At 49.7% G+C, this 12,821-nt stretch overlaps 1 long non-coding RNA gene across 5 annotated transcripts in view; it reads right to left on the bottom strand.

Moving 5' to 3' along the window:
* The window catches only part of LOC311445518, a 51,169-nt gene extending 38,353 nt beyond the window's left edge, over positions 1-12,816 (bottom strand). For 4 of the 5 annotated variants that reach the window (XR_014698456.1, XR_014698457.1, XR_014698458.1 and 1 more), the window contains exons 1-2: positions 11,917-12,200; positions 11,470-11,597 (exon numbers count right to left, since the gene is read on the bottom strand). This is a non-coding gene — a long non-coding RNA (uncharacterized lncRNA). Of the gene's footprint in view, positions 1-11,469; positions 11,598-11,916; positions 12,201-12,747 lie in introns of those variants that run through there. The other variant, XR_014698455.1, reaches the window with a different exon arrangement.
* Between the last annotated feature and the right edge of the window lie 5 nt (positions 12,817-12,821).

The raw sequence follows: 12,821 nt of genomic DNA, 5'->3' as shown, positions 1-12,821 counted from the left end.
TGCCCCTAACGTGAAGTGAGGAGGACAGTCCCACCCCAGGCAGAAGGGCTTGAGGGGCAGCCTGGTTTTGCAGCCTGCTACTCACATCACAAGCCTCCTTGTGCATCCAGTGACCTTCCAGTTAGTCATGTTGGTGAAAACATCTCATACCTGTCGACAGGTACAAGATGCAGCTATGCTTGAGGGCTGTGTGGAGACAGAACTTAAAGTTTGCCTTCAGTCAGACACCAAGGGCCCAGAATAGGGCAGGCCTCGAACAAAACACCCCAGCACCTACGCACCCTTCCCCAGCTGATGATCCAGAACCACAATGCCATTGCTAGACGTGTTATATCAGCCCAGACACAGTGGCTGAGTGATTAGTCAAGAAAAGGAAAAGGAGTTAGTTCCTTGCCTTTAATGTGGAATAAAACCCAGGACTGCTCTGTCTGCACAGGAACCCCGTGACCCACAGTTGGTTTCACCTGGGTATATGCCCTAATAGCTCTGCATATGCAATATCAAATCTTTGAAGCAATAAATTCTCCTGGATTCCTTCCCGTGAACTGTTCTATCAAGGTTGCCCTTTACCTGGTTAATCTTAAATCAGTGCAGTCCCTAGAAGATTTTTCTCATTGCTGGATTCAGCTTGCTTGGAAAAAAACCTACAAACAGCCCCAGAGACAACTTTGTCCTTATGAGGTATCCTCAGTCACAGCCCTCACCTCTTCTGTCATTCCAGCCTGGAATCACACTGAGACACTGGTTTTGCCATGCACGGGCTGTGTTTTATCCTCCTGGGCTCCCTGGAGCCTGCAGACAATGTCCCATGACACAGGGGGTGGCTTCTGTAAGGACAGAAGTATTGACTTTTGAGACAACTTCCTGACATTGTTTTTGGACAAGAGAGCCTTTTACTGCTCTCTTCTGTGCTTGCTACCTAAACTGAGGACATTATCCCAGAGATTAGTATCTCCAGCTGCAAGATATTTTCACGATGTTCAAACAAAGATCTGCAGAAGCGGTATTTTTAGGTACTCTGGCCACTAAGAAATGCATTCTTTTCATATTCCTTATATAACCCTCACATGAAATCACCAACAGGCTTTGGAGCCTTTTCCACAGCTTTCATATCTCAGTGGAAAGAAACAAACAAACAAAAAAATGGCAAATGAGCTTTATGGCCTGCATATCATCTCTGACAAAAGCAACTATTGCTGCTATTAAACTTGCAAGTGCACACACAGACACAGATAGTCATGAAAAACAAGAGGCAGCTGGGACAGCTCAGCAACGTGGCACTGCTGAGCCAGGCAATTCTGAGTGCCAGGCTGTCAGGTTCCTTCAAGGCTGAGTGCAAAAAATACCAACCAGTTTGGGAATTCAGGCCCTGCGCTGCACAATCCCCTTCTGCTCCGACAGACCAGAGAGGGAAGGGTAAGGTGTGGTGTCGTGGTTTAACCCGGCTGGCAGCTAAACACCACGCAGCCGTTCGCTCACCCTCCCCCCTCCCTCTCTGGGACGGGGGAGAGAAATGGAAAGTGAAGCTCGTGAGTTGAGATGAAGACAGTTTAATAAGACAGGAAAATAATAATAATAATAATAATAATAATAATACAATGATGATAATAGTACTACTACTAATAATATGTACAAACAAGTGATGCACAATGCAATTGCTCACCACCCGCTGACCGATGCCCAGCTTAACCCCGAGCAGTCCGGCCCCCTCCCCCCGGCTAGCCACCCCTATATATTGTTTAGCATGACGTCAGATGGTATGGAATACCCCTTTGGCTAGTTTGGGTCACCTGTCCTGGGTCTGTCCCCTCCCAGCTCTTACTGCACCCCCCCAGCCTGCCCGTTGGCAGGACAGAGCAAAGGCTGAGATGTCCTTGGCTTAGTATAAGCACTGCTCTGCAACAATTAAAGCATCGGGGTGTTATCAGCACTCTTCTCATTCTAAGCCAAAACACAGCATTCCACCAGCTACTAGGAAGAAAATTAATTCTGTGCTAACTGAAACCAGGACATCTATCCACCCCTTATTCCATACCATTTATGTCATGCTCAGGTTACACTCTTTTCCATACATTCTAATTAGTCACCTATAGTAATCATGGTAGTGATAACATACAGTATAATATACTATTTAACATGGTGCAATTCAGTTCATGGGCTATTCTCACCCAGTATTAAATCTCCTTGAGGTACACACCGGACCTCTCCGTTCTTTTGCATCACCCACCAAGTATATCCAGGTCCCTGAGCGAAAACAATTCCACGAATAGGTTTGCCTTTTCCTGAGGCAGGAGTAGCCCAGACTGTTTTACCCAGCATATTTTTTACATGCACTACAGGAACTTTATCCCCATCTACAGTACGTAACAGGTTTGATTGGGCAGGTCCAGCTCGGTTGGTAGATCCCCTAGTATTGACTAACCAGGTGGCCTTTGCCAAATGCGTATCCCAGTTTTTGAACGTCCCAGCGCCCATTGCTTTCAAGGTAGTCTTTAACAGGCCATTGTATCGTTCAACTTTCCCGGAGGCTGGTGCATGATAGGGGATGTGATACACCCATTCAATACCATGTTCTTTGGCCCAAGTGTCTATAAGGTTGTTTCGGAAGTGAGTCCCATTGTCTGATTCTATTCTTTCTGGGGTGCCATGTCGCCATAGGACTTGCTTTTCAAGGCCCAGGATGGTGTTCCGGGCGGTAGCATGAGGCACAGGATATGTTTCCAGCCATCCGGTGGTTGCTTCCACCATTGTAAGTACGTGGCGCTTGCCATTGCGAGTTTGAGGGAGTGTGATGTAATCAATCTGCCAGGCCTCTCCATATTTATATTTCAGCCATCGTCCTCCATACCAAAGAGGCTTTGACCGTTTGGCTTGCTTGATTGCAGCACATGTTTCACAGTCATGAATAACCTGTGCTATAGCGTCCATGGTCAAGTCCACCCCTCGATCACGAGCCCATCTGTATGTTGCATCTCTACCTTGATGGCCTGAGGTGTCATGGGCCCATCGGGCTATAAATAATTCACCTTTATGCTGCCAATCCAGGTCCACCTGAGCTACTTCAATCTTAGCAGCCTGATCCACCTGCTGGTTGTTTTGATGTTCTTCAGTAGCCCGATTCTTGGGCACATGAGCATCTACGTGACGTACTTTCACAGCCAGGTTCTCTACCCGAGCAGCAATATCTTGCCACAATGCAGCAGCCCAGATAGGTTTGCCCCTACGCTGCCAGTTGTTTTGCTTCCATTGCTGTAACCATCCCCACAGGGCATTTGCTACCATCCATGAATCGGTGTAGAGATAGAGAACTGGCCATTTTTCTCGTTCAGCAATGTCTAAAGCCAGCTGAATGGCTTTCACTTCTGCAAACTGACTCGATTCACCTTCTCCCTCAGCAGCTTCTGCAACTCGTCGCGTAGGACTCCATACAGCAGCCTTCCATCTCCGATGCTTCCCCACAATACGACAGGACCCATCAGTGAACAGGGCATATTTCTTTTCATTCTCTGGCAACTGGTTGTACAGTGGGGCTTCTTCAGCACGACCCACCTCCTCCTCTGATGATATCCCAAAGTATTTGCCTTCTGGCCAGTCCATGATCACTTCCAATATTCCTGGGCGACTGGGGTTTCCTATTCGAGCCCGCTGAGTAATCAGTGCAACCCACTTGCTCCATGTAGCATCAGTTGCATGATGCGTAGAGGGGACCCTTCCCTTGAACATCCAGCCTAGTACCGGTAATCGGGGTGCTAGGAGGAGCTGCGCTTCAGTACCGACCACCTCCGAAGCAGATCGAACTCCTTCATATGCTGCCAATATCTCCTTTTCAGTTGGAGTATAGCGGGCCTCAGATCCTCTGTATCCCCGACTCCAAAACCCCAGAGGCCGACCTCGAGTTTCCCCAGGTTCTTTCTGCCAGAGGCTCCAGGTGGGGCCGTTCTCCCCGGCTGCAGTGTAGAGCACATTCTTTACATCTGGTCCTGTTCGAACTGGCCCAAGGGCTACTGCATGGACTATTTCCTGCTTGATTTGTTCAAAGGCTTGTCGTTGTTCAGGGCCCCATTCAAACTCATTCTTCTTACGAGTTACTTGGTAGAGTGGGTTTACAATCAGACTGTAATTTGGGATGTGCATTCTCCAAAACCCCACAACACCTAGGAAAGTCTGTGTTTCTTTTTTGTTAGTTGGTGGAGACATAGCTGTTATTTTGTTGATCACATCCATTGGGATTTGACGACGTCCATCTTGCCATTTTATTCCTAAAAACTGGATGTCCCGTGCAGGTCCTTTGACTTTATTTTGTTTTATGGCAAAACCGGCTTTCAGAAGGATTTGGACTATTTTCTTCCCTTTCTCGAAAACTTCCTCTGCTGTGTCACCCCACACAATAATGTCATCGATGTACTGCAGGTGTTCAGGAGCTTCCCCCTGCTCTAGTGCAGACTGGATCAGCCCATGGCAAATGGTAGGGCTGTGTTTCCACCCCTGGGGCAGCCTATTCCAAGTATATTGGACTCCCCTCCAAGTGAAGGCAAATTGTGGCCTGCACTCTGCTGCTAGAGGGATGGAGAAAAATGCATTAGCGATATCAATTGTGGCGTACCACTTGGCTGCCTTCGATTCAAGTTCATACTGAAGTTCCAGCATGTCCGGCACTGCAGCACTCAGTGGTGGCGTGACTTCGTTCAGGCCGCGATAGTCCACTGTTAGTCTCCACTCGCCATTAGACTTTCGCACTGGCCATATGGGACTATTGAAAGGTGAATGAGTCTTGCTGATCACTCCTTGGCTCTCCAATTGACGAATTAGCTTATGGATGGGAATCAGGGAGTCTCGGTTGGTGCGATATTGCCGCCGGTGCACAGTTGTGGTAGCAATTGGCACTTGCTGTTCTTCGACCCTCAGCAACCCCACAACAGAGGGGTCCTCTGAGAGACCAGGCAAGGTAGATAATTGTTTAATGCCCTCTGTCTCTAAGGCAGCAATACCAAAAGCCCACCGGAACCCTTTTGGGTCCTTGCAGTATCCTCTTCTAAGATAGTCTATGCCAAGGATACATGGAGCATCCGGACCAGTCACAATGCGGTGCTTTTCCCACTCATTCCCAGTCAGACTCACTTCAGCCTCCAATACAGTCAACTGCTGAGATCCCCCTGTCACTCCACAAATATAGATGGGCTCTGGTCCTTTATAGCTCGATGGCATTATAGTACATTGTGCACCGGTGTCTACTAAAGCCTTATACTTCTGTGCGCGTGATGTGCCAGGCCATCGAATCCACACAGTCCAATAAACTCGATTGTCCCTTTCCTCCCCCTGGCTGGAGGCAGGGCCCCCCTAATCCTGGTCAGAATCTTCCTCGTTTCTGTGTTTGAAGGACTGTCTGCTGGAAGTTGGAGCAGCAAACTTTTCGGAGAATCCCTTTTTCCTGATTGTTTTCTTTTGCAACTCACGTACCCGTGCCTCTAGGGTCGCGGTAGATTTTCCATCCCACTTTCTCATGTCCTCTCCATGGTCTCGTAAGTAAAACCACAGGGTGGCACGGGGTGAGTACCCACCATATCGTCTTCCTTGTGTGGGTGAACGCCTACCCCTGACAGCTGAGACACTGCTTTGTACAGGTGCGAAGGAGAATAATCTCTCTTCAAGTTGGTGAACCTTTTCAGAAAGTTTCTCCCAAGTGTTCTCCTTTGGTCGGTGGGCACTGGTTGGTTCAGGTGGGGAGGACAATAGATTCTCTTCAAGTTGGTGAACCTTTTCAGAAAGTTTCTCCACAGCTGAGACGCAGGCCTGTAAGGAAGAGGAGAGACTTTCTTCGTACTGCCGGAGTTGTTTAGCCGCTTCACCCACTGTGGGTTCCTCATCCTCTTTCCAGGCCATTATTGCCAATGAGCTGGCATATGATGATGGTGCACTCCGTACAAACTTCCGCCACATGGGTCGTGTACACTTGACTTCATCTGGATCTGTGGATGTTTGTTTGAGGTCTGGATCCTCATAAATCACTTCCCGTACGGCTAATTCCCTCAGGTACTGGATTCCCTTCTCCATAGTGGTCCACTTGCCTGGTAGACATAAAATATCTTCCTTGAAGGGATACCTTTCCCTCACAGCTGAGAGGAGACGCCTCCAGAGGCTGGTGGGTCGTGCTCCATCTGCAATTGCTTTGTCAATGCCGGCGTCTCGAGCAAGGGATCCCAGCCGCTTGGCTTCCCTGCCGTCTAATTCCACACAATTGGCTCCAGAGTCCCAGCACCGGAGCAGCCAGGTGACAAGCTGCTCACCTATACAGCGACCAAAATCTTTTCGCACATCTCGTAGCTCGCGCTCGTTTAGGCTTCGGGTAGTTACTGTTGCTCTTTCGGCATCCTCATCTTCCTCCTCCTGAATCCTTGACGGCCCAGCGTCGTCATCATCTTCGTCATCTCTATACTTAGTTTTGGCAGAAGCCTTACCTGGATTGGCAGAAGACTCTCTGCGTTCTAAACGACTTGAATTTCTATACCATATTTTCACCTTCTCTACAGGGGCAGCTTGCACTGCTACTGCTCGTTTCTCTGACTTTGTTACAGGGTCTGCCACAGGGGTTGGAATGCCCTCTGCAGGGTCAACTTGCACTGCTACAGCTCGTTTCTCTGACACGGCCACAGGAGCTGGAGCGGCTACAGGAGCTGGAGTTGGAGCTGGAGCAGTTGCAGGAGCTGGGACTGGAGCAGCAGTAGGAGCTGGAGCTGGAGCGGCTTCAGGAGCTGGAGCTGGAGCGGCTTCAGGAGCTGGGACTGGAGCAGTTGCAGGAACTGGGACTGGAGTAGCGGCCGGAGCTGGAACTGGAGCGACTGCAGGAACTGGGACTGGAGCAGCTGCAGGAGCTGGAGCTGGAGCAGCTTCAGGAGCTGGGACTGGAGCGGCTGCAGAATCCACCGTAGGGGTCACAGTGGCCGTTGGATCTGTCACAGGGTTTGGAGTGGCCGCAGGGTCTGTCACTAAGTTGACAGCAGTATCAATGGCAGCTCGATAGGCATGAGCCAGGCCCCAGCACGTTACAATGATTTGTGTTACTTTGGAACTGCCAGAATCATTACACCTTTTTTTCAAGCATTCTGCCAGTTTTTGAGGATTTTGCCATTGTTCAGGGGTGAATTTCCAACACACTGGGGGTGCCAACTGCTCTAGATGCCTGCCCATATCCACCCATACTCCCTGCCACCCACAACTATACTGCCTCCGGGCAGATCTCCGGATGAGCTTCATAAGTAGTTGTTTAACTTTAAGCAGAACCTGAAGTGCATTCAGGAGGCAGAACAACAGGACTATGCTGGTCTGAGTATCCCAAGGATATTCAATATCTTGGAGAGCTATTGTAATAAACTCGGAGGATAAGAGGGTGGTGAAGGAGGAAGGGAGAGTGATCAAGGAGGGTACAGGGGTGGTGAAGGAGAAAGGGAGAGTGATCAAGTAAGAAAAATTATCTTCCCCTTTCCCCTCCACAGATTGACTCCCTAATGAAAAAAGGCAACAGATACAATTGCTAATAGTTTCCAAAATACAGTTTCCAAAGTATAGAATCGAAGATGTTACTGAGTACAAATACCAGGTTAGAGTCATGGCCAGATATTTCATCATCTCATAAGCCACTGATACAACACACAGTACCATAACGGTCTGAAACCAGGGCCCGGAGAGGATAAACAACATGACAGAGAGCACATACGGAAAATAACGTGCTATAATACTCAATTTGGAAAACAGGCGCAGCACAGTTGAGATTAAAGCAATCAGCATTATGACAAGTGACTATTAAGCAGGTCTAATACTTATACCAATTTTAGTTTAACACACTCTGGTCAGATCTGCCGTTATCTCAACCTTTCGAGCCCCACGTTGGGCGCCAAAAAGACTGTCGTGGTTTAACCCGGCTGGCAGCTAAACACCACGCAGCCGTTCGCTCACCCTCCCCCCTCCCTCTCTGGGACGGGGGAGAGAAATGGAAAGTGAAGCTCGTGAGTTGAGATGAAGACAGTTTAATAAGACAGGAAAATAATAATAATAATAATAATAATAATAATAATAATACAATGATGATAATAGTACTACTACTAATAATATGTACAAACAAGTGATGCACAATGCAATTGCTCACCACCCGCTGACCGATGCCCAGCTTAACCCCGAGCAGTCCGGCCCCCTCCCCCCGGCTAGCCACCCCTATATATTGTTTAGCATGACGTCAGATGGTATGGAATACCCCTTTGGCTAGTTTGGGTCACCTGTCCTGGGTCTGTCCCCTCCCAGCTCTTACTGCACCCCCCCAGCCTGCCCGTTGGCAGGACAGAGCAAAGGCTGAGATGTCCTTGGCTTAGTATAAGCACTGCTCTGCAACAATTAAAGCATCGGGGTGTTATCAGCACTCTTCTCATTCTAAGCCAAAACACAGCATTCCACCAGCTACTAGGAAGAAAATTAATTCTGTGCTAACTGAAACCAGGACAGTGGGTACGTGTAAAATCCCTCTCCCCATTCCTAATTCAGGTGTGACCCTGACAGCCATAAACACACCTAGCACCTGAAAAATTGCCAGCCAGGCCAATAAAGGTGGCAATATACTGTCAGCTTCGTTACGTGCAGAGTGAGCAGGGGAGCTCGGCACAAACATGACGGCAGTCACTTCCTGCAGCTCGGTGCCCTTGTAGGAAAAAAAAGAGGCTGCTGCGGTCACCAGCGTGCTCCCTGCTAAAGCCCTGGAGGTGGAGAGCTCTTGGTCTGAGCTGCCTTGGGGAGGAAGGTGGTTTGGGAACTGTATTTCCAAGGCTTACTCTAGTTTTGGGCCTGGAGTGATGCCAGGTTGGCTGCTTCATCAGGTTTCAGAGGCCTGGGGCCACCCCTGCTGCAGGTGGTTACTCACAGAAAATACAGGCTACAGAAACTGCTTCACTTCTTCCCACTGAAATAAGGGCTTGTGATGGGTACCAGGTTGAAAATCCCCAGAGCAAAGCACCCAGTCCAACCCAGGGAGCAGCAGTGCTTCCTTCATCCTGCCCCCACCTCTTACAGGCTGGAGTTTGGAGGAGCAAAACCGAGTGCTCGTGCTGCTCTAACACAGCCCTCAGTGCTGTGGCATCGCCACGGAGGTGCTGGCAGGGCACACAGCTCCCCGAGCAGCAGGTCCACAGCACCCAGCAAGGGCTGATCCTGCCAGGGACCCATCCCACCACGGAGCCAGCTGCTTAAGCATGATGGAAGGCTGAGAAAACACAGTCTGTTCAGAATAAATTAAACTACAGAAATCCTGTAATATTTAAAACATTCAGAGGCCCTGCCAAGCACATTCCTCACCGAGCTTTTGCGAAAACATGGTTAGTCTTGAAGCTAGTAAAGCCAAGGAGGAAAGAAATCTTTTCTCAGGCCCTGGGATGGGTACGGCTGTGTCTGTCACACTGTGACCTGGCTGGAAGGCTGACTGCATGTTAGTATGACTTTCACGTGGCTGGGAGGGGGTCTCTGCCTGCATACAGCTGCTTCCCAGGCAGATGTGACAGCTTTGAATGTGTTTGCATATTACTGACTGTTCCCATAGCTTTGCATGTGGCTCTGGCCCGCCACACGTGCAGAGCAGGGGCAGAGCTCTGCAGAGGGATGCTTACTTCTCAGAACCAAAGCTGAGATCCCCTTCTCACCCTGAGACACACAGGACAAGAGCAGGCATGGACAACTGGCTGGAAGGAGTCTTCCAGGCTTTGAGACCATGAATGTTTATGGTAATTTAGGGCATATTTTCACTTCACCCTCTTTGTGCCTGTAAGCATGGGGGAGTAGCTGTTGGACTGCATCACAGCCAAGCACCCCACGGGCAAGCTACCACATCCAGAGCAGGCTTGCACCAGCCTGGCATGGCCCTGCTCGGTGGATAAATATTGTCTGCCATTCCCCAATGCTCCTTTTTACCCTCCTGCTCTGCTTCAATAGCAGAAACTCAGGCCTGGGACACAACACAGCCCCACACATGGGCAGGCCTCGCCCAGCATCACGGACTGCTGGCTCTCTCTCGTGGTGCTGAGCTGCCCAAAGGGTTTGTGTAATCCACAGGGCACCAAGCTTCCACCTGCACCCCGAGAGCCAGAGCCCCTCTTGGCCTGAACTGTACAGAGATTATCTTTATTACAGGACTGTTATGTTTGCACAGTTTAGCGACTTAATATCAGTTTAAAGCCTTCTCTGCTAGCAGTGCTGTTTGAAGTCATGCTCTCGTCTCAGCCTCAGCTTGCCAAGACTGTAAAATGTTTATTGCTAATGGTGGAAAAGCTTGAAGAAGCCAAGATAACTTTCCCAGGCTGGGTATTAAGACTGTTTGGATAAGTAAATGAGTGAAGAGTATTACATGAACTTCATTAAATATCAACCAACACCAACAGCCATCCATTTATAACACAACGGCAGGGTGCGGGAGCACCCAGGAGCAGCAGAGCTGAGAAAGGTATGAACCACAAGTGATAGGAGAGAGGAACATGAGAAAGGCTGGATTCCCCATGGGGTCCAGGTGTGGCTCCAAGGTCAGGCAACACAACTCCTGACTGAAACTCATGCAAAATACAATAGATTTGGGGCTGATGAAGTAGTAGAGCACTAGAGCTCATCCCCTCTCAGCTGGGGAGGTTTGCACGCATGTGATGCACTATGTCCTCCTCCCTCCTGCAGCCACGCGTAAGGCAAAAACTCTCCAACTAAGGGAGGACTATCGGTGTTTGTTTCCATTTTTTTTGGCTTTACTTCCTTATAGACATGTTTTGCCTTTACTGGTTTCTAGTCACAGGATGCCACACCACTTAAACTACAGAAACTCTTGCTACTGTTCCCATGATTTCACATGCCAGCACTTTAACAGTCCCCCTGTAACGTGGCTCAGAGCTTGAAACCTTCACTTTGATTCACCACCACCCTTGAGTTCCACGTTCTCCACATAAGGAAAACTGGAGCCAGACAGTTACTTCATTTGGAGACCACCCCCAAAATGTACATGTATTTCATCTCTAGTCCTTCTTCACTACACAGCATTCTCATTTCTACTTATTCCTTCCTTATATATCTTTCCTTATACATCCTTCCTTATTCTCCTTTATTAGCCCAAGGCTCCTGCTCTTATTTTAGTACCCTTTAGTATCACCAGTCATCCCTGCTTGGTCCCAACACCCTGTTGCAGCAGCTATAAACAGATCTGATACTGTCTCCCTGCTAAACCATCCTCACTAGTACAATTCCAACCAAATTCTGCACCTGTAGCACAAATTCCTGATCACAACTCCAGCATTTCCTACCTCTTTGGTGTTCTTAAGCCTTTTCTCACATCATCTCTACCTCCTGCTAATCTCAAGCAATTAACTGGGATTAAATGCAACTGGGAACCTCCTTCAGCTGTGAGGCCACAGACCTGCCATCCAAGCATGCTCCTTCTCCCTCCTTCCAGAGGGATTTTACCTGCTCAGAGACAGCTCCCTCCAAAATGCATCCACAGCTGTCAGCTTCAGGCTCTCACCTATGCCCTGGGCCTCCACGTCCTGCCTGGTTGCTTTTCTCCTTGTGCTTCAGGGCTCCAGACCCAGGAGCTGTAAGAATGTAAAGAGGGGCAATGTAAGGCCTCTTGTTCTCCCTTGTGAAGTCTCTTCACAACCTCATTTATCCCCTGATCTACTGAAAAGGGCACAAAATAACATCACAAGCAGGCCTAATTCACAGAGAGCATCCCAGCACAGGGCACCAGCTTGCCCAGCTGCACCCAGCTCTGAGCTGGCTGGACCCAAAGTTGTGCTGGACTGAAACACTGGCAATGGGTCAAACCCTGTATTCCCCTTCTCCTGAAACGTCTCTCTGCAGGTAAACACCTGCAGCATATTAAATTTACTGCCACATTGGCGCATCTCTTGCCTGGCACGGTGTCATTGCAATCTTTTCAATTTCAGAAGGGTGAAACCTCCAAGAGGAGTAAATCAGGGCTGAATATCAGATGCTACGGAAAGGCCTGGCTTCCCACTGAGGGCTCCCTGGGCTCCCGCTGTCCAACTGTCCTCGACTCCCTCTCCTGGCTGCAGGCACAGGCTGCAACCAAGCCAGGAGCAGCGCCCACCGCCCCCCAGGTGGGGCACAGAGCCCAGCGGGTGCTGAGCCCCTTGCGCCACCTCCCTCTGTCCATGGATCGGCGGGGTAAACGTGAGCCCTTCTTTCCCTACACCCTCACTAGCCCTCCGTGCTGGACCCTTTTTAAAGCAGCAAGCCCGGGGTGGGGCCATTAGTAGTAGTACTAGTAGTACTAGTAGTAGTAGTACACCACATTTCATGCCCCACAGTCTGCATTCCTGGGTTTTCTGCCCTCTCAAAACACAAAGCCAGCTCTCCATTAGTGCTGTCTCCCTCTACCCTCACTAAAATCCCCCCTGTAGCCCTCTTCCCCATCCCAGGAGTTGGCTCCACTTGCCTGGACCCCGCTGTGGGACCCCCCCCCCAGCCCCTCATGAGCAGTAGGTGCTGCAGGGGGACACGGACAGCAGGACGGGAGGTGATCCTCCCCTCTGCACAGCTCTGGTGGGGCTGCACCTGGAACACGGTGTGCAGCGCTGGGCACAGCACAGGAGGGAGGAGAGCTTCTGGAGAGGGCCCAGCGTAGAGCCATGAAGATGTTTAAGGGATTGGGGCATCTGTCTTACGAGGAAAGACTCAATAAACTGGGCACGTTTAGCCTAGAGAAGGGATCTCACCAACCTCTATCTCAACCTGAGGGGACAATGCAAAGAGGATGGGGCCAAACTTCTCTGTGATACGATGAGGGTTAATTG

This window comes from Aythya ferina (genome assembly GCF_964211825.1).
Source record: "Aythya ferina genome assembly, chromosome: 16".
NCBI lineage: Eukaryota > Metazoa > Chordata > Aves > Anseriformes > Anatidae > Aythya > Aythya ferina.
The sequence above is the reverse complement of the archived record's forward strand: the minus strand, read 5'-3'. Positions and strand labels throughout refer to the sequence as shown.